This window comes from Diabrotica virgifera, chromosome 10 (genome assembly GCF_917563875.1).
Source record: "Diabrotica virgifera virgifera chromosome 10, PGI_DIABVI_V3a".
NCBI classification, from domain to species: domain Eukaryota; kingdom Metazoa; phylum Arthropoda; class Insecta; order Coleoptera; family Chrysomelidae; genus Diabrotica; species Diabrotica virgifera.
In genome coordinates this window covers 46,462,383-46,488,679 of record NC_065452.1, presented here as the reverse complement: position 1 = coordinate 46,488,679, position 26,297 = coordinate 46,462,383, and positions in this window count along the sequence as shown.

Below are 26,297 nucleotides of genomic sequence, written 5' to 3'. Positions count from 1 at the left end.
TGCAACGGTATTACGAAGTGGGATAGGGAAAGTGGAACTGGAGGTTCGAACTAGCCAATTGGGATCGAAAATAAAAATCAGTCATCAGAAGTTCGCAGGACATAACCTAAGGCAGAAGGATGAAAGGTGGACTAAGACGATTATACATTGGAGACCGTGGAACCACAAACGAAAAAGGGAAAGGCCACAAATGCGATGGTCAGATTCACTGAAGAAACATGGCGGGTCAAAATTGATGAAAAATGTCCAAGGTAGAGAGGTTCGGAGGAAAGAAGAGGAGGCCTGTATCCAATGATTGATGTTTAGGGCTGATTAGAGAGATAGAGTCCAGCTAAGGTACTCGGTTTCGGTACTCGGATGTCATCAGCTATTTTTAAAAGCGGATGCCAGTTCACAATATAAGCGGAGAAATTAGTTTGAAAAACAAATATTTTTGGAAATAAAATAATATAATAAACTAACGCAATGAATATTTTGGGCCAAATTAAACCAAATAATTGAAAATACAAAATGTAGTGAAAATATATATCTATTTATAAGAATATAAAATTAAGATGAAGTAAACTAGACTATAACAAAAATGCAAAATTGAAAATAGTCAAACTTATTAAAACTCATAATGAATCCTTGTAATTATGAACTGGACGTATTGTCCTAATTTTTTTTTACTTTTTTAAGTTTCTGTAAAAAAAATTAATTCCTTTTTACACAAGATACGCAAAACTGTTTTATCTTTTTTCATGGTTTTTTAAGTAATTACACAGGAATGATTTTTTTTCTCCTCAATTTATAATTTGATGATAAAAAATGAGTTTATTCCGTTTGTTTACACCACTGTTAGTGTATAGGATTATAGCTAACTTGACTGCACACTGCCGACAATGCACAACTGACTGATACTTTATTTTATTTTTAATATTATTCTACAATTCAACAGACCTGCTTATTCTCAAGATCATCAAAATGGCCAATTCAGCCTATCACAATAAACACATTTCAGTGAGCGTAAGAGTCATTGGGTTTATTGAAAAAAAAAAGGTGTTTGCTTTTATTTTCTCGTATTTAAGTATTTACTTAATAGTAATTAAAAAAAGCATTAAAGAAATGACTTTATTCAATTACTATTAAGTAAATACTTAAATACGAGGAAGTACAAGCAGATACTTCTTTTTATTGAATAGACCCATTAACTAATATAAACATTAAAAAAATAATGAATGTTGATGAATTTAAAACAAACAATCTTTTTTCAAACAGTGGCACATGGTGCCAATGTTTTGTGTCACCAAAAATTTAAATTTTATTGATGGCTTAATATCTTGACTATATTAAATTCACATTCAAGATGCAGTTGAAATAAACCAACGTTAAACGCTACTAGGGGCACTCCCGTATCATAATTTACAATGTATATACATTGTAAATCCCAAATAATTATTTCCGAAGTTTATACATTGTAAATTTTGATTCGGGAGTGCTCCTAATAGCATTTAACGTATCTTGGTTTGTTTATTTCTACTGCATCTTGATTGTAAATTTAGTATAGGTAAAGCACCGGTACTTGTTGATGTGCTGTGCATAACCTCGACATAGCAGATTATAATTATTATTGTTAAAGCTAATAACTTAAAAAATCTTTAAACATTTTAAAAACGAAAACAGGTATAGAAAACCCCGAAACAGTTTAAAAGCTAAGTAAATTTGCCATATGACAGATAAAGAAAATACAGTCATCATTCATCATTCTCTTTGCCTTATCCCTATGCGGGGTCGGCTTCCTTAATTTCATTACTCCAAACAATTCTATCTTGGGTCATATCAATATTAATCCCCTTTACCACCATTTCTTGCCTAATCGTTTCTACCCAGGTCTTCCCTATCCTAGTCCTTCCAGGAATCTGCACTTCAGCAATTCTTCGTATTGGGTGATAACGTCTCGAAGTTAAATATGACCAAACCATCTTAACCTAGGCTCTCATTTTGGCATCAGTTTGTGCCACACCTAGACTTCCCCTAATTTACTCATTTTTAATTTTATCCTTTTTGTCACTCCACTCATCCATCTAAGCATTCTCATTTCTGCCATATGCATTTGTTGTTCCTTTTTTTTCACTGCCCAACATTCAGTTCCGTACATCATAGCCGGTCTTATGGATGTTTTATAAAATTTTCTCTTCAGCTTCATTTGAATTGTTCTGTCAAACATCACACCACTCGTCTCCTTCCACTTCATCTATCCAGCCCTAATTCTACTGCATGCATCTCCACCTGTTTCCCCTTTACTCTGTAATAATACCGATCCTAGGTATTTAAAACTCTTGCTTTCCGCAAACATTTCACCATCCAAAGATACCATTTTATTTATAGTAACTCCATCTTTAAATGAACATTCCAAATACCCTGTTTTTGCTCTAGTGAGTTTTAAACCTCTTTCCTCCAGAGCTTGTCTCCACTGTTCCAGTTTATGTTCTAAGTCTGTTTGACTATTTCCTACTAACAGTACGTCATCAGCATACATTAAGCACCCTGGAATGTTACCTTGTAGTTTCACTGTTATCTGGTCCAACACTATTGAGAATAAATACGGACTAAACACCGAGCTTTGGTGCAATCCTACTTTCACATGAAATTTATCAGTCTCTCCCACACCTGTCCTAACACTAGTCGTTACTCCCTCATACATATCTCTCACAATCTTTACATATTCACCAGGGACTCCTTTCTTACTGAGTGTCCACCACATCATCTCTCGAGGGACTCTATTATATTATGCTTTTTCAAGATCAATAAATACAACATGAGCGTTAGTTTCTTTATTCCTGTATTTTTCCATCAACTGCTTTATAATGAAAATTGCATCTGTTGTTAATCTGCCCTGTATAAAGCCAAATTGATTATCGGATATTTCGGGTTTCATTTTTCCAACTTCCATAATAATTCTATTAAATAAATTAAATTATTAAATTAAATTAAATTAAATTATTAAATTCTATTAAATAAATAAAAAAATACAGTGTTCTATTTAAAATAAGTACGTTATGACAGCTTTACTGTGCTAATAAAAAAATTAAATATTTTGACCACCCTTTAAATTTTTTTGTAATAAATATCTGCAAAATAGTCTTTTATTAAGGATAAAAATATGTCCCCGGGTCTTAGACTCGTAGATGTTTAATTTTTTTAACCTCTACATTTTTATAAAAATAAAAATAAAAATAAATTCAAAACACACTGTACATAGGTATAGGGTATTCTTATAAAAGTTCAGCTTATTTTTTAAGGACAATTAAGGTCAAAAAAAGAACAGAAAAAAATATAAAATATATTACACTAATATTTTTTTAGAGCATCCTGTATAATTTATATTATTTTAAATTGGTAGTGTTACCTGCCCTATGTATTTCTATGAAGAGAAATACTTTGAATATTAAGTTGTTTTTGATGTTAATGAATAAAAAACCATTTACTTTCAAATTTACCAAATATTTTAGGCCAAAATCGTAATGTTCAATGTCTACAAAGATATATCAATACTGGTAAATTTATTATTTGATTTGTAGCACATAATATTGTATGTATATACACTAATAAAATATATATTTAAAGGCAATAAATAAAATAAAATAGTTGTTCGTAGTGTACGTATATTCGTTTTATAAAAATATTAATTCCAGTGCATGAACTATTGATATGAGCCAGTTGTATGGAACAACAATATATGCATGACAATGGCCATTATTTTTAATAAATTACAATTTTTCGTTAAGATTATGTGGTTAGCCGGTCACGCATTGGCAATTATTCTAATACTCTCTTTCATATTTTCATGGTGTGACTAACTAGTTTAATGGCTCTGTAGTGTATGCACTGTTGATTATCTCCTTTGTTTTTCTAAACAAACACCACGGTCCTATATTCACAAAATTGTGTCAATTGAGCTATACTCTCTTGGATAACTACTATATTCTCTAAGTTAGTTTAATATACTAAGCCCTGTAAATAAGTTTTTAACTTAACAAGAACGACGGCGAAAAAAGCAAAATATTAGTATAAAAGATTATAACTTAGAAGTGGTTAAAGAATTTAAATATCTAGGAACAACAATCACCGATGACAACAAAATAGAACGAGAAGTTGAAATGCGAATAATGGAGGGAAACAGATCTTTATTTGTAATGAAACATCTAATGAAGTCAAAACTTCTCTCACGAGGTGAAAAAATCCAGAATATGTAAGACCATAATACAATCAACTTCTTCGTCGTATAAGACTGACTTGGACAGCCTTCGGCAAGCTGAACTATATTTTCCAATCGTTTGACCTTATCAACTATACCAGTGGTTCCCAAACTTTCATGTCTGACGACCCACCTTCTGATCTTTTTTCATATTCGCGACCCATCCCTCACCCATGATGATATGCTATTCTGTACTCTGTACGCTACTCAGCTGCTGTAAGAACCACGCCGCGACCCACCTGAAATCTGTCCGCGACTCACTAGTGGGTCGCGACCCACCGGTTGGGAAGGCTGAACTATATCATTATTAAGTGCGTTCGCGGGTGCCTGACGGCGACTAGTCGGCGACAAATTAGCAGAAAAACGCATGTGCATATAAATAATATCGTTAGTAGATAAATATAAAAGGTATATTTACCTAGTATAATTTAATAATTAGTTGTTAATAGTAATTAAAAGTAGATATACCTTGTACCTTGTATATTTATCTATTAACGGTATTATTTATATTAAGTGAGGTTAGAAATTGTCGGCGAAAATTTGTCCACTGTACCCGCGAATGCAACTATTATTAAATACCAATATGCCTTAAATCAATATCTAGAGGAGACAATATCTAAACAACACTTAGAGGAGAAAACAATATCGTTATAGAAGCCGTAAATATTGGAGGAGACAGACTTTACAACAACATAAAGGAATTGTTCAACTTATGTCTGCACCAAAGTGAAACACCTACAAGATGGCAGAGTGCACTTATCATCTTATTACACAAAAAGGGCGATCCAACAGACCTCGAGAATTACCGGCCCATAAGCCTATTAGACCACCTCTACAAGTTATTCACTAGAATAATAACAAATAGACTGGAAAAAAATTGGATTTTTACCAACCTAGAGAACAGGCGGGTTCTAGGAAAAACTTTGTCACTAACGACCACCTACACTGCATAAAAGGAATTATAGAAAAATCTATCGAATACAACTGACCATTGGTCCTGGCTTTCGTAGACTTTCGCAAAGCATTTGATACGATAGAAATTAACAGCATAATGAGAGCATTGGAAGAAAGTCGTATAGATTACCGGTACTTCAAACTGATAGCGAACATATACAATAATGCAACCATGACCGTCCGACTACACAAAGATACCAAATCTATAAAAATCAAAAGAGAAATTAGACAGGGAGACACGTTATCTCCCAAACTCTTTACGGCAGTACTTGAACATGCTTTCAAACAATTGGAGTGGGACGCCAAAGGAATAAATGTCGACGGTGAAAGGCTCGCCCACCTACCATTCGCAGACGACATAGTTCTTATAACAAACAACTTAAAAGAGATTAGAACTATGCTTACTGAGTTAGATGTCGCCGGTAAAAAAGTTTGTTTAAACATAAATTTTGGAAAGACACAATACATGACAAAACTGGTACCAAGCGAAAATCCAAAAGTCGACGGCAACTAAATAGCATTGATCCATAAATATAAATACTTAGGGCATGAAATCCAAATTGCCAGGGACAATCAAACTGCTGAATTATAGAGTAGGATTACCTTAGCATGGGCCGCATAGGGAGGTCTATCAGATATCTTCAAGAGCAACTTTCCAAACTATTTTAAAAGGAAGACGTTCAACCAATGTGTGCTTCCAGTCATAACTTACGGCGCCGAAACATTATCGTTAACCCAGGTCACAGCAACGAAACTTAGAGTGGCCCAAAGAAGAATAAAACGGTCACTACTTGGACTGACTCTCAGAGACAGGGTCAGAAACGAAGAAATCAGAAGGACAGGCGTCACAGATGTCATAGAGCGAGTAGCATGGCTGAAGTGGAATTGGACGGGCCAGGTAGCCAGAATGAAGGACGGGAGGTGGACCCAAAAAATTACAGTGTGGAGACCAAGAGAAGACAGAAGAAGTAGAGGTAGACCACCTACACGATGGATAGACGACGTCAAAAGAATTGCTGGGAATTGGTTGCAGAAAGCCCAAGATCGACAAAACTGGAAGAAATTAGGGGAGGCTATGTTCAACTTTGGATGCAGAAGGCTGGATGATGATGATGCTGATGATGATGTCTTAAAACAAAAAACCTTTAATCAGTGTGTCTTTCCAGTGTTTACTTACGGAGCGGAAACGTTGACCATAACAAGGAGAAGAGTGCGAAAGATCCATGTGTCTCAAAGGGCGATGGAGCGTGCTATGTTGGGCGTTTCACTACGAGACAATATTCCAAACCGCCAGCTACGACAAAGATCAGGAGTGGCTGATGCAGTAGAGATAATAGTAATACTGAGATGGAACTAGGTAGGTCACGTGGCTCGAATAACAGATGAAATAACATATAGACAAAGCAGATACTGGAATAGAGACTAAGAGATGATGACTACCGAAGCAGAGGTCGTCTACCAACACGTTGGACTGATTATATAAAACGTTGTCATATGAATTGGATGCAAGAGGCACAAAATCTAAAGAAAATTGTGAGAGAAATCTATGGCCAGCAGTGGACAAGCGAAGATTGAATGATGGAATACCACCAGCAGTCGCGTATGGAAGCGAAACATGGACGCTAACAAAACGAGAAGTAAATAAATTGCTGGTATGGGAACGTAATATCCTTCTAGTGATATATAGCCCTTGCAGAGCCAGAATGACAAATGAATGAAGGCGCAGACACAATAACGAGTTAAGAGTTTCTCTTTGGAGAGGAAAATTTTTGTCAGAAATATAAAGGCCAATAGATTAAGATGGTCAGGGCATCTGATATTCATTAACGACAATCGCCTTATAAACAATGTGTTACGGAAACAACCAGATGAGAGAAGGTCTGTACTACGACCTAGAAAAAGGTGGAAAGATGAAGTCAGAGAAAATATGGAGAAAATGGGAGTGAGGCAATGAGAAATAGTGGCACAAAACCGACAAATGTAGATGGTAATAGTAAACGCGACAAAACTTACAAAGAGTTGTAACGCCATTTATGATGTAAATAAGTTATTATCATCATTAACTCGATGGTCTTTTGTGCATCCTGTTCTATGGTTTTGCGTCAATATTATCTATTCCTTCCTTTGTTTTTCCAGTTGATAATATTTAGACTTTGATACTTTTTACATTGCAGTTGATTTCACTTTTTGTGTAGTGGGATGATCATTCCGGTACTCCATTCCAGCTGCAGTTATTTATACTTCATTCCTTGTCTTTTTATGATGGAATGCTAGCTTGACATTTGGCTCTTGAAACACATGGTAGAATTCAAAGCATGGCCGGTTAAGCATCGTACTTAAATTATCTGCTAATGGTGCATTTATAAATTAAAAGCAATACATTACATTTTGTATCTTCCTCTAGTATCTTTGTTATTTTAGTTTTTAAAGCAGTCTATGTTACTTGAATGTCTGTCTGTACCAAGTTCTCTATCGTTTATATTTCTTTCTCATCCTTGATACTTTGGCCTAAGTTCTTTAGTGCCCTTTTGTGTTATAGAGTGTACTGGTAAAACCCCAACAGATTAAGCCGTTGGATAATGACATCTCCCTGTATTTGTATAAAAAGATTACAGGGGAACCTCGATAACTCGGATTAATCGGGACCGCGGTCGATCCGAGTTATCGAAAATCCGGGTTAGCCGGAGAATATGGTAAAAATTAATAAAATACTGTATACTTACAGATGAACTCCGTTATAATTGAAATAACATGAAATAAATATATGCGCACAGTACCTACACATCTAAATTATTAAAAACACACAAACACAAACCTAAGCAAACGGAAGCAAACAATACAATACTGTACTACACACAATACAGTTACAATCGGAACGATGTTATGAACAATGAAAACAAAGACCATTGTTTAATAAAATAATTTTTTAAATAGTCTTTTAGTCCTTTTTTAACAATGCTAAGACAGTTTGAAATAAATAAAGGAATAACAGGTGCCTGTTGTTTCCGATAAATCCGAGAAAATGACCGTTACTCTGCCGCCGTGTGCTATGAATCATTTTAACTATCGTATACATAGTTCAAATTACACAAATACACATTGTCTCTCAAATATTATATTACATACTATCCCTTACAAGATAATTCGGATGGAATTCCCCAGATTAAGAGACTGGGCCGATATCAAGCATAAAATAATCTGGGGAATTCCATCCCAATTATCTTGCAACGGATAGTACATTTTTATTGTTGAAATGTTTGTCTGGTGAAAATCGGTCCGGGTAAGCCGGACTTCCGGGTTATCGGGGGCCGACTTATCGGGGTTCCACTGTACTTCAATCAATAGTAGTTGCGTTTGTTTTGGAAGATTTACAAATCTTGGTACATGATATTATAGGCTGCACATACATATGTAGGTATGTACTTATATTTGCGATTAAAGTTTTTTCGAAAGGATTTTCTAATATACAAGGTGTCCCGAAAAGAATGGTCATAAATTGTACCACAAATTATGGAGTTAAAAATAGTTCGATTGAACCTAACTTACCTTAGTACAAATGTGCTCATAAAAAAAGTTACAGCCCTTTGAAATCACAAAATGAAAATCGATTTTTTTCAATATATAGAAAACTATTAAATATTTTTTATTGAAAATTTAAAATGGACACGTATCATTCTTATGACAGGTTGATCTTAAAACAAAATTATAGTGAGATTTGTCCACACCATAAAAATTTTATGGGGGTTTTGATCCCTTAAAACCCCCAAACTTTTGTGTACGTTCCAATTATTTCATTATTGTGCTATAATTAGTTAAACACAACGTTTTTAAAACTTTTTTGACTCTCAGTATTTTTCCGATAAGCGAGTTTTTATCGAGATGCGGCTTCTTTTTTAATATATTTACATAAAAATTTGATGGGAGTTTTGTTCCTTTAAACCCCCCAAATGTTTGTGTACGTTCCAATTAAACTATTATTGTGGTGCCATTAGTTAAACACAATGTTTTTAAAACTTTTTTGCCTCTTAGTCTTTTTTTGATAAGTCACCTTTTATCGAGATGTGGCTTCTTTTTCAAAATATACTTAAAAATGCAAATTATAAATACATTTTCAGATTATTAACAGGTCTCTATAATCGTACTTAACCATATACCAATATGTGGTGGATTCGATAAATATTCAAAATATCTCGATAAACACTGGCTTGTCGAAAAAGTCCTAAGAGGCAAAAATGTTTTAAAAACAGTATGTTTAACTAATGGTGCCACACTAATAATTAAATTGGAACATACACAAAAGTTTGGGGGGGTTTAAGAGAGCAAAACCCCCATAAAATTTTTATGGGGTACACAAATTTCACTTTAATTTTTATTTAAGAATCTGCTGCCATAAGAATGCCCCATGCCCATTTTCAATGAAAAATCTCTAAGGGGTTTTCGATATATGAAAAAAAATTGATTTTAATTTTGTAACTTCAAAGGGCCGTAACTTTTTTTGTGTGCACTACTGTATACAGGTAAGTGAGGTTTAATCAACCTATTTTTGACCCCAGAATCTGTGGATAATTTATGACCAATCTTTTTGGGACACCCTGTATACAGGGTGCGCCAAACCTCTGGTCTTCTTTGATTACGGCTAAACTATGAGATATACAAAAAAATGTTTATAACAAAACTAATGTGTATCAAAGAGGTCTATAATTTAAAATTATTTTAAATTATACAGGGTGAGTCAGAATGACGGTATGAACCAAAGTTGTATTTTTTTAAATGGAACACCCTGTATATTAAATCATTTTTGAATATATTATTTAAAAATATGAAAAATTTGTATAAGGTCTTATAGACCTAAAGTTAATAATTTTCGAAATATTTACATTTTTATTGAGAAAAATGGTAATATTTATAGGGTTGTGGATTATGTTTCCAAGGAAATAAAAATTTAGGTGATGGGTCAAAGTTTTTAAAATATAGTGTTATTTTTAAATAATTTAATATTTTTTACTTTTAGCCATAAAATATACAGTGTGATCACTATTTGCAAATACAAAATTTTCTCATTTTTTTTAAATGGGACACCCTGTATATTAGTTTTGTGTTTGGTAGTAAATATTACAACCTTTCTTTTGGTATAAGGTTGTATGTACCTAGCATGTTTCGTTTTGTAGATATTTTAAAAAAACTATAGATTTTATGTTTTTGCGGATTTTTTATTTAAAAATTTTTTTGCAAAAAAAATAATTATAATCTGGTTTTAGAAACATACACTAAAATATAAAATATGAAAATAAAAACGTAATTAAAGATTAAAATAAATCGTATGCTAGTACAATTCAATTGAATTTAATAACTTTAAATTATTTTACAAAAAATATTTTACCATATTAATGAATACATAAATTAGTTACTAAATTAAATAAACAACCAAATTTTAAATCAATCGTAGTAATTCTTCTACCGCAGCAACTTTCCTATACCAAATTAATTGTTAGTTATATTGTATTTACGAGTAAGATCAGTTAATAACTTTTTAATTTACCTACATCTTGAGAACGTATAAAGTATGCTTTTAAACAAATGAACGTTATGGAAGTATATTAAGAAGTAAATAATATCTATGTACAGCCGGTTCCTAAAAAAACTGATACTACTCTTAGTAAGATTTGATCATGTTGAGCAGTGTATTTGATTGATCTGACATTATATTTATTATGACAGACAAATAATAAAATAACCAAACAACAAACAACTGATTACATATTATGTTAATTCATAAATTGTACTAATTATTAAGGTCTAAATGTTTATATTATTTTGAATTCCTGTATTTTATAAAGAGTATATAAATGATAGTTTTTACATCAAATAGATCACATAATTATTGTAAACGTGGATTATACAACAAAACAAATTAATATTCAATTCAGCCCTGTAACTTACTAAAATAAATATTATAGAAGTTTTCAGGGACTTTCAGCCCTCGGTAATAATGTGGTCTTTCATTCTGAGTTTAAATTTTTCAAAAATATTTATTAGTTTTCTCAGGATACGAAAAAAATGAATACAATTAAAATACATTGAGAATTTTGACATGCGTCACAATTTTGCATTAACTCAATGTAAAATTCTAAACTGTTGAATTCCAGCTTCCCTAATTATTTGACATCAAAAACATTAGAAACTATTTGTAGAGGATTGAAATCTGTATTGAAAACAACTGTTAAAATTGGTCTACGTAATTAAACATATTCCAAAATTTTGTAAAAATGTAATACATTTCAGTTTTCAGCCCAAACTTAGGCCACACACAATGCAATAATGTTCACATTTTTGAACTGTCAATATTTTTATTTTATCATCTATTGTTTAAAAACAATACAGTTGATAAGATACCCTCAGTTGCGGAGAAAGTATTAATAATAAAGATTAATAATAAAGTCTAATAACCGTGGAACAGAATAAGCTACCTGACAAATTTTAAGATTTGGCAGTGACATTGACAGTATGTAAATATTAAGTATTTATCCTTCAAAATACACTCCTCAATTTTCTACAACATACGCTTCAAGAGTCGTATCAGTTTTTTTTGGAACCAGGGCCCGGATTACGAACACTCGATACGAATCGTATCCGCCATGTTTTTCCATAAGGCGCTACGGTAAAACATGGCGGATACGATGCGTATCGAGTGTACGTAATCCGGGCACAGGTGTACCTACTCGTGTCACAAAATCTGGTAATAATTTCTAATGGTTTCGCCCAAAACAAATGTCATATCCAAAAATGTTTCGGTTAAAAAATTAAAATTGAAAATAAAAAAAATTGTTACAAAAATTTCAACTACAAAAGTATTCCCAGTTTTTGTGACACCAGTAAATACTATTTATATTAATAAATAATTTGGATGATACATTTAACATTCATTTGTTTCAAAGCATACTTTATAATAATTTTTATATTCTCAAGATGTATGTAAGTAAATTTAAATGGTAAATTAAAAGTTTAACTAAATACAATTTAACTAACAATTAATTTGGTACAGGAAAGTTGCTGTAGTAGAAAAATTACTACGGTTGATTTAAAATTTGGTTGTTTATTTAATTTAGTAACTAATTTATGCATTCATTAATATGGTAAAATATTTTTTTTTAAATAATTTAATGTTATTAAATTCAATTGAATTGTACTAGCATACGATTTATTTTAATCTTTAATTACGTTTTTATCTTCATATTTTATATTTTAGTGTATGTTTCTAAAACCAGATTATAATTATTTTTTTGCAAAAAAATGTTTAAATAAAAAATCCGCAAACACGTAAAATCTATAGTTTTTTTTTTAAATATCTACAAAACGAAACATGCTAGGTACATACAACCTTATACCAAAAGAAAGGTTGTAACATTTACTACAAAACGCAAAAGTAATATACAGGGTGTCCCATTTAAAAAAAATGAGAAAATTTTGTATTTGCAAATAATATTTTATGGCTAAAAGTAAACAATATTAAATAATTTAAAAATAACACTATATTTTAAAAACTTTGACCTAACACCCAAATTTTTATTTCCTTGGAAACATAATCCACAACCCTATAAATATTACCATTTTTCTCAATAAAAATGTAAATATTTCGAAAATTATTAACTTTAGAACTATAAGACCTTATACAAATTGTTCATATTTTTAAATAATATATTCAAAAATGATTTAATATACAGGGTGTTCCATTTAAAAAAATAAAACTTTGGTTCATACCGTCGTTCTGACTTACCCTGTATAATTGAAAATAATCTTAAATTATAGACCTCTTTGATACACATTAGTTTTGTTATAAACATTTTTTTGTATATCTCATAGTTTAGCCGTAATCAAAGATGACCAGAGGTTTGGCGCACCCTGTATAATTCTCGCTCAACATATAGCTATTCTGTAATAGGACCGAATTCATATTTAATAGCTCTTTAACTAACCATATAAAAGTTAAAATATTCTTGATAATGAACAAGCCAATGAAGTTTGGTGTCTTGAAATGTTGAAAAAATGTAACTTTTTACAATAAATCGAGTTTTTGAAAGAATGTAACTTTTATTTTGTAACCCAAAACGATATTCTTGCTTGAAAATTATAAATTCTGCATTTAAATCAGAACGTTACACAGATCTTATTATATCCAGAATATATAATGTTCATCAAACCATATAAATAATGGATGCTTTACCTACCTCACGCTCTCGCTCTTCTAGACAAACAAGGCCGTCGCATTGAATAGGTGAATAAGATACTATTTTCTATGCTTTCAGATATAATTTCACAAAACATCAGAAAAATTGTAGTCGTTTATTGGAAATAACACATCATTAATTTGGTAAATAACTGGTGATTTTTAAAATAAATAACATACTAAAATATAGCCTGTATATATTACCAAAGAAAAATACATACAGGATGTATTAAAAGAAGCGGGACAGTTGAATATTTCGCGAAAGTTAGATGGGATCAAAAAACTGAAAGAAATGTGTTCAAAATGTTCTAAAATCTATCGAGGACGATGGTGAGAAAAAGAAATGGTTTTGTTATCATAAAAAGTGAGAATTCTGAAACAAAAATCTAACAATGATACCTAGTATTTTTATTTTTTTAAATGAAAATATGTATTAGCGTTTAAATTAAAATAATAAAATCCTTCAAATAGCTTATAATTCTTTTTGCTTGTAAGTAAATTATTTTCTTTACTAATAAATATCTAAACAGAAGGTGGACTACTCTGTAATTGTTTGTACTTCATCCATTAGTAGGAACATTTTAAAATAGACATTGGTTCTGTATTTGTTTTTCTGTAATTACAGCACTATCTATCACGAATTGAAAAAAAATTCAGTAAACTTGTTTATCTGTGTAGACAAATAACATAATGAATCCGATGAGGAGTGCGACAGGATTGTACCTTATCACCGCTATTCTTTAATGTGTATTCGGAATCTATATTCAGAGAAGCATTAAGCAGGCCACGCACCGAATCGGCATAGAGCGATCGGCTCGGCTAAGAGCAATCGGCAGATTTTGCTATACATGGAAATAAATGAGCTACCGCGCACCGCCTAAGAACGTTCGACAGTCGACCGGTGCGCGGTGGCTTAAGCAGGCCACGCACCGAATCGGCATAGAGCAATCGGCAGATTTTGTTATGCATGTAAATAAATGAGCCACCGCGCACCGCTTAAGAACGTTCGACTGTCGAGCGATGCGCCGTGGGTCATTTATTTATATTCATAGCAAAATCTGCCGATTGCTCTTAGCCGAGCCGATCGCTCTATGCCGATTCGGTGCGTGTGAACCTTTATTTATTTCCATGTGTAGCAAAATCCCCCGATTGATCTTAGCCGAGCCGATCGCTCTATGCCGATTCGGTGCGTGGCCTGCTTTAGACGAGGTCCACGTTGGAATCAAAATTAATGGAACCAGCATAGGAAACTTAAGATAAAATATGGTTTGATTTAAATCTGAATGTGTCCAAAAATAAAATTCTAGTATTTTCAAAGATACCAATAAACGTATATTTGTATGCCAAGGGACAAATAATAGAACAAGTAACTTCCATATATTTGGTAGCCAATATTAAGGGTCCAAGAAGCCAGGTCTATACCCATCAGCATGAAAGTATTATTGATTACAAGATCACGACTTAGCCTACAGCTCAGAATCCGAATGATCAGATCCTAAGTTTTCTCTGTCTTGCTGTATGGCTGTGAAAGTTGGACAATGGACTTTGAAACAGAAAAAAAAAATAGATACCATCTAGATGTATATATACAGACGGATAATGAGAACTATATGAGTACAAAGAGTAACCAACTATGGAGTACTTCGGGGCATAAGTAATCAGAAAGAATTACTTACCATAATCAAGGAGAGGAAAATACAATAATTGGGTCATGGGTTGAGATTTAAAAAATATAAATTACTCCGAATTAGTGTTGCCCAAAATCGGTCTTGGCCTGACAGTCTTGGTCTTGTTCTTGCGTGCAATACCAAGACCAAGACCAAGGCTAAGTATACTGACGCAAGACCAAGACCAAGACTATCCAAGTCTCGTCTTGGTCTTGCATTTGGGCAACAGTACTCCGAGTTATACTAGAAAGTAAATCATGGGGCAGAAGATTATTAGAGAGACCACACAACGCACGGTTAAAAGGCCCGAAAATATGGTTTGACCCCTCATTTACAAAAATTTTTCATGCAGCAGTTTCCAAAGCTAAAATTACCATTTGGATCGCCAACCTTCGAAAGGAAATGACGCACTTAGAGAAGAAGAACATGACAGCCAACGTTCAATAATGAACATGGTATGGACGGAAGAATTATTTGTGTCACCTCTGGTTCATACTTAGCATTAATCTCTATCTTTCTACAAAGCCTTAAAGCAAAAAGGAAATAATTCAGTACCACATAAAATTGAATGAAATATTATATTGATTCAGAATTTTGCTTTATCATAATAAGCAAATAGAATAAGATTGCTAGATTTTTTATTACGTAATTATATGAAGCGTAAGAAATGTTTTTAGGTGGTTAAAATAAGAAGCACTACGTTTAGATTCCCTGCTCAATGTGTGCTATTTGTGTCAGTAAGCATAAAATTCATTAGCAATATTTTACCAAAACTTTTGGAGGTTAAATAAAAGTAGTAATCATGATGTTCAATTAAGTGCAACTTCACCAGATGGTCTATAAAAGGAATTGTTTTACTTCGTTTTGTACACGAAGTTGAATAATAATTTAGCAAGGGGATTTTATTATTATGGCTATATAAAGTTTTATTTGTATATGTGTAGTATCGCGCCTTGCAATAACGTCAATAAAACGTTTCTTATTAAAAAGTTTTCTGAGGTTATGGATTTTTTAAATAAAATTAGCACAATAAAAACTTACCAGCATTGGCTTTGGTTTAATTTAAAAGTCTGCATCGCGGAAGTACTAAACAGAACAATCGAAAGTATGTATATCCATATATGATATGAAAATTATTTTAGGTGACGGAAATGCCAAAATATGGGCAGGAAAATACAGTATGCGGCAAAATAAACAGCACTGAAATGGATATTGAAATGTTTATGATTATTCTTAATATCTAGTATACATGATAAATGTATACCACCGCGTGAAATGGATTAAAAGAGCTCATAGTATTTGAGCGACCTATACTCTAGCAAGAGTGAACGGTCCATATAATAATACATGATGAATAAAGCCTTGCACACATTATTCACGACGACGCCCGTTCCCGATAAAACAGATGTAAAAGATGCCCTCTGGCTAATGGTGGATCTACGGGGAGGAAAAATGAAAAAATTTCCCCCCCTAACAATGTCCAAAATTAAAGAAAAAAAACTGTGCGGATATTAAAATATATTAGCTGACTTGAAAGCGAAGCCACAGAAAGACAAATTCAACCCAATAAACACGCTAATTAGGAAAATTAAGGGAACATAATGCGTTATTATTTATGTCTTTTATGTAATCTGAGTTTACTTTTTTAGGTCTTTTGGTTGGTTTTTCATTGGAAGTTCCCCCTACGGCAAATTTCTAGATTCGCCACTGCCTTTGGCACGAAAATATCTTTAATTCTTATCCGCAATTCCGAAATGACAGACGGTGGATCTGTCTGACTTCTTCAGCATTCCCCATATGATATGTACACATCTGGTGGCGTTAGTTCTGGTGAGTGGCAACTCCCAAAATTATCCCCAGTATTCGAAGAGACTTCCTGGCAGAGTGACAGGTTGTCCCGTCCTGCTGAAACTATTGTTGATTTTAATCTTGGACAATTTTCGTGACCTTTTCCGTATGATCGAAAATAGTACTCGACCATAAAATTTTTTCTGCAAATCTGAGAACCATTCTGAAGCACCTAACATCATGACATTAACATACGTTATAACCACGGTTATTAGACTTTATTACGGTTGTCTTGTCCGACGGTGGTGGGGAGACTTATATTTTTGACTTTACGTCACAAGAGTTTACATTCCCATATTTTTAAATGATTTTCGATCATTGAATGTGTGTTATTGTGTATATATGTGTATTATTTGTGTTATTATGAAATCATTAGACAAATAGTACACATTTTATCTTATACCGGGTGGTGAATCGTAAAAAGGGCCATAGGAAACAATGTAAAATTGTGAATTGTTGAATTCCTGCTTTCCTAATTATTTTACATCAACAGTCATGAGAGAATACTTGTAGAGAATTAAAATCTGTATTAAAATCAAAAGTTAAAATTGTTCTACGATTTAAATGCATTCCAAAATTTTGAAAAATATGATACATTTGCCACAATAGGTATGCGTGTAAGGCCACACGTTACTATTTAACTGACAGTGCTCACACCATTGACTGAATAAAAAAAATCTTTATTATTAATCCTTTCTCCGCAACTGAGGGTATCTTATCAACTGTATTGTTTTTAAACAATAGATGATAAAATAAAAATATTGACAGTTCAAAAATATGAACATTATTGCATTGTGTGTGGCCTAAGTTTGAGCTGAAAACTAAAATGTATTACATTTTTACAAAATTTTGGAATATGTTTAATTACGTAGACCAATTTTAACAGTTATTTCCAATACAGATTTCAATCCCCTACAAATAGTTTCTAATGTCTTTTGATGTACAATAATTATTAGGGAAGCTGGAATTCAACAGTTCAGAATTTTACATTGAGTTAATGCAAAATTTTGACGCATGTCAAAATTCTCAATGTGTTTTAATTGTATTCATTTTTTTCGAATCCTGAGAAAACTAATAAATATTTTTGAAAAATTTAAACTCAGAATGAAAGACTACATTATTACCGAGGGCTGAAAGTCCCTGAAAACTTCTATAATGTTTATTTTAATAAGTTACAGGGCTGAAAATAAAAGAGAAGTGTGATATTTAATTTCAAATATTTCATTCAATAGAATCTGCTGGTTTATTCTAAGGGGCTTTACGCCCTCGGTAATAATGTAATATTGCATCCTGCGTTTAAATTTTTCTAAAATACTTGGTTTTCTCAGGATTCGAAAAAAATCATATTACGATTCAAATGACAGTAAACTCTCGTGACGTAATCTCACCCTTAATGTTCATTGGTTAGTCGATTTAGGCAACCGTAGTAATGTCTAAGAACCGTGCGTTATAACAACGTTCGGAAACCACTCAGTACGTTTCGGCACCTGGCACATATAAATTTGAGGCATACGAATATTTCAGTACTGTTTATTTTGCCGCATATCGTATTTTAGCCCGATCAATGAACACAAAACTTTTCGAAAACCTCCAAAAAAATAAAGGAAGGATGAAAATTTGGGAATAGGTAGTTGAAATTGTCTAGTATTATATACGAAAAAATTTACAATTCTAGATCCCCTCCATTTTATAAAAATTGGGATATACGGGCTGAAAAATATTTTCTCGGGGGTGAAAAAGCATATGTTCAAAATAAGTCCGGAATTGGATAAAATAACTAATTCTACGCAACTTTTGTTCTATAGAGTTTTTTCACTAAGTCAATATTTTTCGAGTTATTTGCGAGTGAATATGTTCATTTTTAACAAAAATAAAACATGTTTTTGGACGGTTTTTCACAAATAACTTAAAAAATACGTATTTTAGCGAAAAAAATATTCTTAGCAAAAATATAGCTAATAAAAATATAAAAAAAATGGTGTATGCATTAAGACTCTAGACTCAGTAGAAGCAGAGTTGTAGCTAATGAAATGTAGGTCCTTATTCGTCAAATTCCAAATTGAATAGTTCAACGTGAAATAACCAAAACACGGAGCACTTTTAGGTTTTTTACTGGTTTTAGGTTTTCTTGGTTTTTTTTTAAAAAAACTTCTGACAGTAAAAGTAAATGAGTTTCGCTCAAAATATTGTTGGTCCCTTTTATTTTTTTGTAAAAAAGTCGGGAAAATCACCCCCTAATTAGCTTCCCAAATAAAATTAATCATTACCGCTTTACAAGTTACTTTACTTGTGTATAATTTATATGATCTATTTGTTTATAGATTTCATTGGTCCAAAGTGCTCATTTTTGAAAAAAATTGGTTTTAAAATAAAACATTTTTTTTTAATTTAGAAATAAATTCCAATTTTTTTCAATTTAACTTAAAAATTATTAGTAATACCAAAAATCTCAAAGAGTAATAAAATGTACGTTTTCCTTTTTTGGATATTTTGGATTTTTTGTTTTCTTCTTAGACAAAAATTGGTTATTCTATGGCGGTTCAAAATTTGCCTAAACGCGTAATTAGTTACTCGTTCAAGTTATTGTAACTACAGCCTTTTCAAAAATAAGAACTTTAAACTGATGAAACTTACAGATCATATAGAAATTACATAATCAAAGTAACTTGTGAAGCAATAATGATTAAATTTATTTGGGGTGCTAGTTAGGGGGTGATTTTCGTGATTCTTTTTACCAAAAAATGAGAGGGACTAACAATATTTTCAGCGTAACTCACTTACTTTTAATGTTAGACATTTTTTTGAAAAAAAATATATATATAAAATATGTATAATACCTTTTTTAAACACTTCGAAAAAGTTGTAATGAATTTTCCCCGAAAAGTGATTCGTTTTTTGGTTATTTCACATCGAAATATTCGATATGGAAATTGACGAAGAAGAACCTTCTTTTCATTAGCTACAACTCTGCTTCTGTTGGGTCTACAAACTTCGTGCGTACACCATTTTTTTCAATTTTTGATAAGCTATATTTTGGCTAAGAATATTTTTTTCGATAAAATACTTACTTTTTGAGGTATTTACGAAAAACCTTCCAAAAACATGTTTTTTCTTGTTAAAAATGAACATACTCACTCGCAAATAACTCGAAAAGTATTGACTTAGTGAAAAAACTCTCTAGAACAAAAGTTGTTTAGAATTAGTCATTTTATTCAATTCCGGACTTATTTTGAATGTATATTTTTCACCCATGAGAAGGGGATGTAGAAATGTAAACTTTTTTTATATAATAACAGACAATTTCAACTACTTATCTTCAAATTTTCATCCTTTCTTTATTTTTTTTGGGGTCAGAATTTTCTTTGATCGGGCTATTTAGACATACAACATTAAAACATTTTTTTTTAAACACCAGCCGTGCTTAGACTATTGAAATCTGGTCATCAGTTGACCAATTATCAGTTTTTCTTTAACTTATATTGCTAAATGATACATAGTCTAAGATCTTAACCCTATGGTGTCCTCTTATTTTTTTAACAAGTATGCATTTTAAAACTAAAACTAACACACAATACAACACTATGCTCTGCTTTTACACTAACACTTTACATTAACTCAAATAGTTTTCTTCGTTTGAGTCTTCTTTCTAACCCAGTATTATCGAGGAGCTGGATGGCCTCGATGTTTAAATGACTATGGAGCCGTTGTTCGCGACTACCTGCCATCTTCTTGATAACTTTGTCTACATCTTAAGGCGGAAATACATATCCGCGCCGCGAACTCCGCTCCGTGTGAGCGCCGCGCGTTCGTGGCCCGGTTAATGTTCGTTAAAATTTTTCATTTTGACGAACCTTCCGCGATCGAGAGGAAACTTACGAACATTTAGTAATTGTAGATAATTAGTATTAAATGTGGGTGCCTACATTGGATCCGTTTTTCTCCGATCAGATCAGATCCGATATCGTCCGACGTCGGGAGTAGCTTCTCCTATTCTCATCGAGAAGTGTTTGGTTTCATTCCGATTGGTTGCAAGTTGAGTTGCAAGTTGGTTGCAAGTTGGTTGCAAATTGGTTGCAAGTTGGTTGCAAATTGGTTGCAAGTTGGTTGCAAATTGGTTGCAAGATGGTTGCAAGTTGGTTACAAGTTGGGGGTTGCAAGCTAACATGTTTAAATATATTCAATGTCATCATCTCATTTTCACTTTCCACGGTAAACATCAATAAGTTTGATATTTCCTTCCTAACACTCCATTACTAACAAATATTCAACTCAGGCGCCCCAAAACCAACAAACCACTCGCAAACCCGTCCAAATACGTATTGCGAACCATCAAAGCATTTGTCGAAAAGTAGACAGAAGTTAGATCGTGGTGCGCCGTGTGCGAGCCGTTTGTGTGCCACTTGAAAACACGTACTAATCTAACAAATATACTGCGCGCGAGCGGCTCGCACACCGAGCAGAGCGCATATGTATACCCGCCTTTACATCTCAAGATCCTTGTGGAGGTAGACATTTCGGATATACCAAGGAGCATCAACGATGTTCCTTAATACTTTATTCTGGAATCTCTGGATAATCTGGATATTACTGAATTGGCACAGCCCCAGAGTTGGCAACCATACATCCATACTGGTCTAAGTATTTGTTTGTATAGAAGTATTTTGTTCTTTGTGGACAACGCAGAGTTTCTTCCCATCAGCCAATACATTTTTTTGTAACGGATACCTAATTCTTCCCTTTTCTTTTTAATGTGGACTTTCCAGCGAAGCCTTGCATCAAGTGTGATACCTAAATATTTTACAGAAGATGGATATGGTATTTGGGCATAATTTATTCTAATTGGAAGGTTTTCGAGTTTTATATTTGTAAAATTGACATGAATAGATTTAGATTTTATTTTATTTATTGCCAACTGTAATTTTTCTGCTGCTTCTTCTCTGATATCACCTACTGATAAGATAGCGGTATCATCTGCAAATGTAGCTATAATATCATTTTCCATTTCAGGTATATCGTATGTGTATAACAGATAGAGGACAGGACCTAATACGCTTCCTTGAGGGACTCCTGCTCTGATTTCTTTTAGATCATTGTACACGTCTTCTTGCCTAATTCTGAAATATCTGTCAGATATATGTGATTGTGAAATTTCTGAATATTGTTTAGGCATAAGAATTTTGAGTTTGTAGACTAAACCTTCATGCCATACTTTGTCGAAGACCTTACCTAAGTTTAAAAAGATTGTAGAACAGACTTTCTTTTCTTCTAATGATTTCTCAATTATGTTAGTAATTCTGTGTACCTGATCAATCGTAGAATGTTTATTTCTGAAGCCAAATTGGTAGTTTGGTATCATTTTTTTCTCTTCTATTATTGGTTTTAATTTTTAGCAGAAGTTTCTCAAAAAGCTTCGACATCACTGTAAAAGTGATAATGGTCTATATGAAGACATTTCATTTGGTGATTTTCCTGGTTTTGGTATCATTATAACCTCAGCTATTTTCCATAGATATATCTCAATCTAAATGCAGCATTGATGATGTTGCTCAATTTGACTATGGCTTTACGAGGCAGGTTTTTTAGTAATTCTCCAGTAATTAGATCATATCCTGGTGCCATCTTAGGATTTATATTGTCTTTTATTTCATCGGCTACTTCCTTCGGTGATGTTGGTCTGATTCTCTTCTCTGTCTGATTAGGCTCTATCGATATTTGATCATTATTTTGGTCATCATGCGGTTTTAATGTATTTTCTAAATATGTGGCAAATCTCTCTGCCTTTTGCTCATTACTTCTAGCCCAACTACCGTCTTCTAGTTTAATGGGTGGAGAATGGGTTACTGGTCTTTTTAGCCTTTTTGTCGCTTTCCATAGAGAGTACTCCGTGCTACTATTATCCGTCAACTCTCTCAGGTAATAACTGATTGACTTCTTTTTCATATTTTGAATCTCTCTTTTAAGTTTTTGACTAGCATTGTTTAAATTTGTTTTATCTTGAGGTACTCTGGTTTGTTGCCACGTCCTTTTCAGTTTTATTTTCTCTTTAATTAACTTTTTAATTTCTTTTGGATAGTTGTTTCCTTTGACGTTTGATCTTATAGTAGGAGTACTTTCCCATGCTGATTTTTGTATATTTTGTACAATCAATTCAACTTCCTCATCTAGTTGTTCAGGTTTTTTTAATGGTACTGCTAATTCAAATCGTGTCACTCACAGTGAGTATTATGGGTGAATGATCGGAATTCATATTAAAACATGAGACATAAAAATTTAGTAAAGACAAACAAAAATATGAATATAATGAGCACATATTTCGACACAAAAGAAAAACACAAGGAAACATGGATATCGCTAGATAGAAAGATTAAAAATCAAATAGGTCACGTGCTGATCGAAAAGGGAGAGCAGATATGTACAAAGAGGATAAGAACCTACAGAGGACCAGATCCCGACTCCGATCATTACATGGTGGGCATCAAAATTAAGTAACTGATACCAGAAAACAAAAACAAAATGAAGGAAAAAGGGTATAAAAAAACCAATTCGATTAGAAACAAAGGAAGACCAAAGAGGTAAAGAAGTTTCGGAGAGAATAAAAGAGAAAATAAGTAAAAAATAAGCTATTAGAAAAAGAAAAGAAACTAGTTGAAAGATACACTAGAAAAAAGTTGAAGAGAACTACAGAAATAAAAAAGTAAAAATCTGTACCAAGGTGCAAAAAATGAAAAAAGAGGATACGAAACAAAAACCCATATTTGTTAAAAATAAAGCGGGGAATAATATAAGCGGGGAAGCAGAAATAGTAGCGAGGTGGAAAGTGGAAAGAGTATTTTGACGAGTTACTAAATGGCAAGAATAAGTCAAACCAAAGAGAATGTATGGAAGCAGAAGCAGGAACTGAACTAAGCATGCGCTTAATAGAATATTGAAAAGCAAGTTTTTATCAAGAATGGCAAAAATATAGTTATACAAAACAAATATACAATCAATAGCAACATACTGCTGGAAGTTATGGGTGAGACATGGATAATGACAAAAAATAATTAATATTTACTGGAGATCTGGGACAGGAAAATCGTGGAAAAGATATATAGAGGAATAATAAAGGACATTTTATGGACAAGAAGATCAAATGATGAGTTAAAGGAATTACACAACCACCCCTATACACTAGGAGTGATAAAGGCACAGATACTTACACGACGAAGTCACCTAGTAAGGATGCCGAATACGAGAACTCCAAAAAGAGTACTAAACTATACTATAGCCTCAAAAAAGAGAAACGGAAGACCGAAAAATAGATGGGAGCAAGACGCTGAAAAAGATATGGAATAAATGGGCCTAGAAGGCCAGAAAAGAGAAATGAATCACAGTAAGGATTGGAGAAAAATCACGTATGAAGCCAGAGAAGATCTCAGTATAAGTTTTATTTGTATGTCTCGCATCTTGGCGTTTAAGAGGTTGAAATGGGAAAACACAGGAATTAGTATCAATGGATAATTCCTGAATAACTTCGCTACGCAAATGGCATTGTCCTGATGATAGTTGAAGATAAATATGAGTTCCAAAAAATACTGAAAGAGCCAGATACAGAAGCGAGAAATATAGGGTTATAAATAAACTTTCAGAAAACAAAAACAATGTCAAATACTAATGAAAACTGAACAGTACCTATTCAAAATGAAGAAATCCAACAAGTGCAGGAGTACATAATATTATATCTGGGTCAAGTATTTAGGCCTAGAAAGGAGAACCAAACATCGGAGGTTAGCAGGAAGATCAGATTGGCATGGATAGCGTTTGCAAAGCTCAACTATATTCTCAAAAATAAGTGATACCCGCAATACCTAAAAAGAAAAGTCTACAACCAATGTGTACTGCCTGTATTGACAGATGAAGCGCAAACATGGACACTGCCAAGAAATAACATGGATAAGGTATTAAAAACACAAAGTGCCATGGAAATAAAAATGCTACAAGTATATCTGAAGGATAAGAAAAGAAACGAATGGATAAAAAAATCACTAAGGTCAAAGATGTAAGTGAAAAAATAGCAGAACTGAAATTTCCGGCAGATGGAATAACCAAATACTATACTGGAGACCCTGGGAATATCAAAGAGGAAGAAGAAGACCTCAAATGAGATGGATCGATGACATCAAAAAACACGCTTGTTCCAAATGGATGAGTATAGCCTAGGACAGAGAATCCTGGAGAGAAAAAGGGAAAGCCTACGTTCAATACTGGGCGAAATAACGCCCATTCTGAAATAACGTCAATAAAACGTTTCTTATTAAAAAAGTTTTCTGAGGTTATGGATTTTTTAAATAAAATTACCACAATAAAAACTTATCAGCAATGGCTTTGGATTAATTTAAAAGTCTGCATAGCGGAGGTGAGGTATCTCGTACGGATGTAGGTAATTAGTTTTTGAATATTCATCTTAGTAAAGATGCAACATGGTGTGAGATTATGATCTGTATTATAACTTTAGTTAATAAGTAACGTCAGTATTCTGTCAAGTAAATCTGCTGTTTTATTAAAGCAAAACTTTACTAATATCTGTTATGTTGTAGCTCACATTTCAAATAGTTTAAGAAATAAGGAAACTTATTTTCTTGTATTATGGACTTGTTCAAATTGCCCATTATGAGATTTTGGTATATATGTATATATATACAGGGTGAGTTATAGTGCGAAATTGGTCGATCATTCGATTGTGGTACAAAATATCCAAAAAAGTGATTTTGAAAAAGTGAAAAATGATAACAATAATGTTCTCCAGGCATGGAAATATGCCGAATTCTACAGGGTGATTAATAACTACGTGGCAAAGTAAACAAACATTTTTTTAAGAGTATATTCTGTATATTTTCTCATATTTAGATCATATTTCTAATTCTCTTATAATCCTTCTGATTATATTAGGGGGTTTTCTACTACAAAGTATTTAACCAGTAACGGCAAGTTTAATTTCAAAATTGGTATAAAATAAATACACTGTATATAAAGAAGGAATAAATAAATAGGTAGCTATTCATCTTACATACTTAATAGATTTCAGTTCTAAGCATCATCGATGGGGATCATGAATCATAATGACATGTTACCGAATTCTGCTAAAAAGTCTCCTTTTTCTTCTTATTCTTCTTTCTAGCATGATCGATCGTGTTAGTAGGCTACTGCCTATTCATTGCCATTAAGTCTTCCCGGGCGATGAGGTATAACATTCTCTCCATCGTTTTGGTGGTATACTATGTGGTCTTTTTCCTACTGGGTTATTCGTTTTTGCGCTTTTAACGAGTTTGCTCTTTTCTATTCTCTTTATATGTTTGTTCCAACATCTTCGTCTCTGTCTGACCCACCT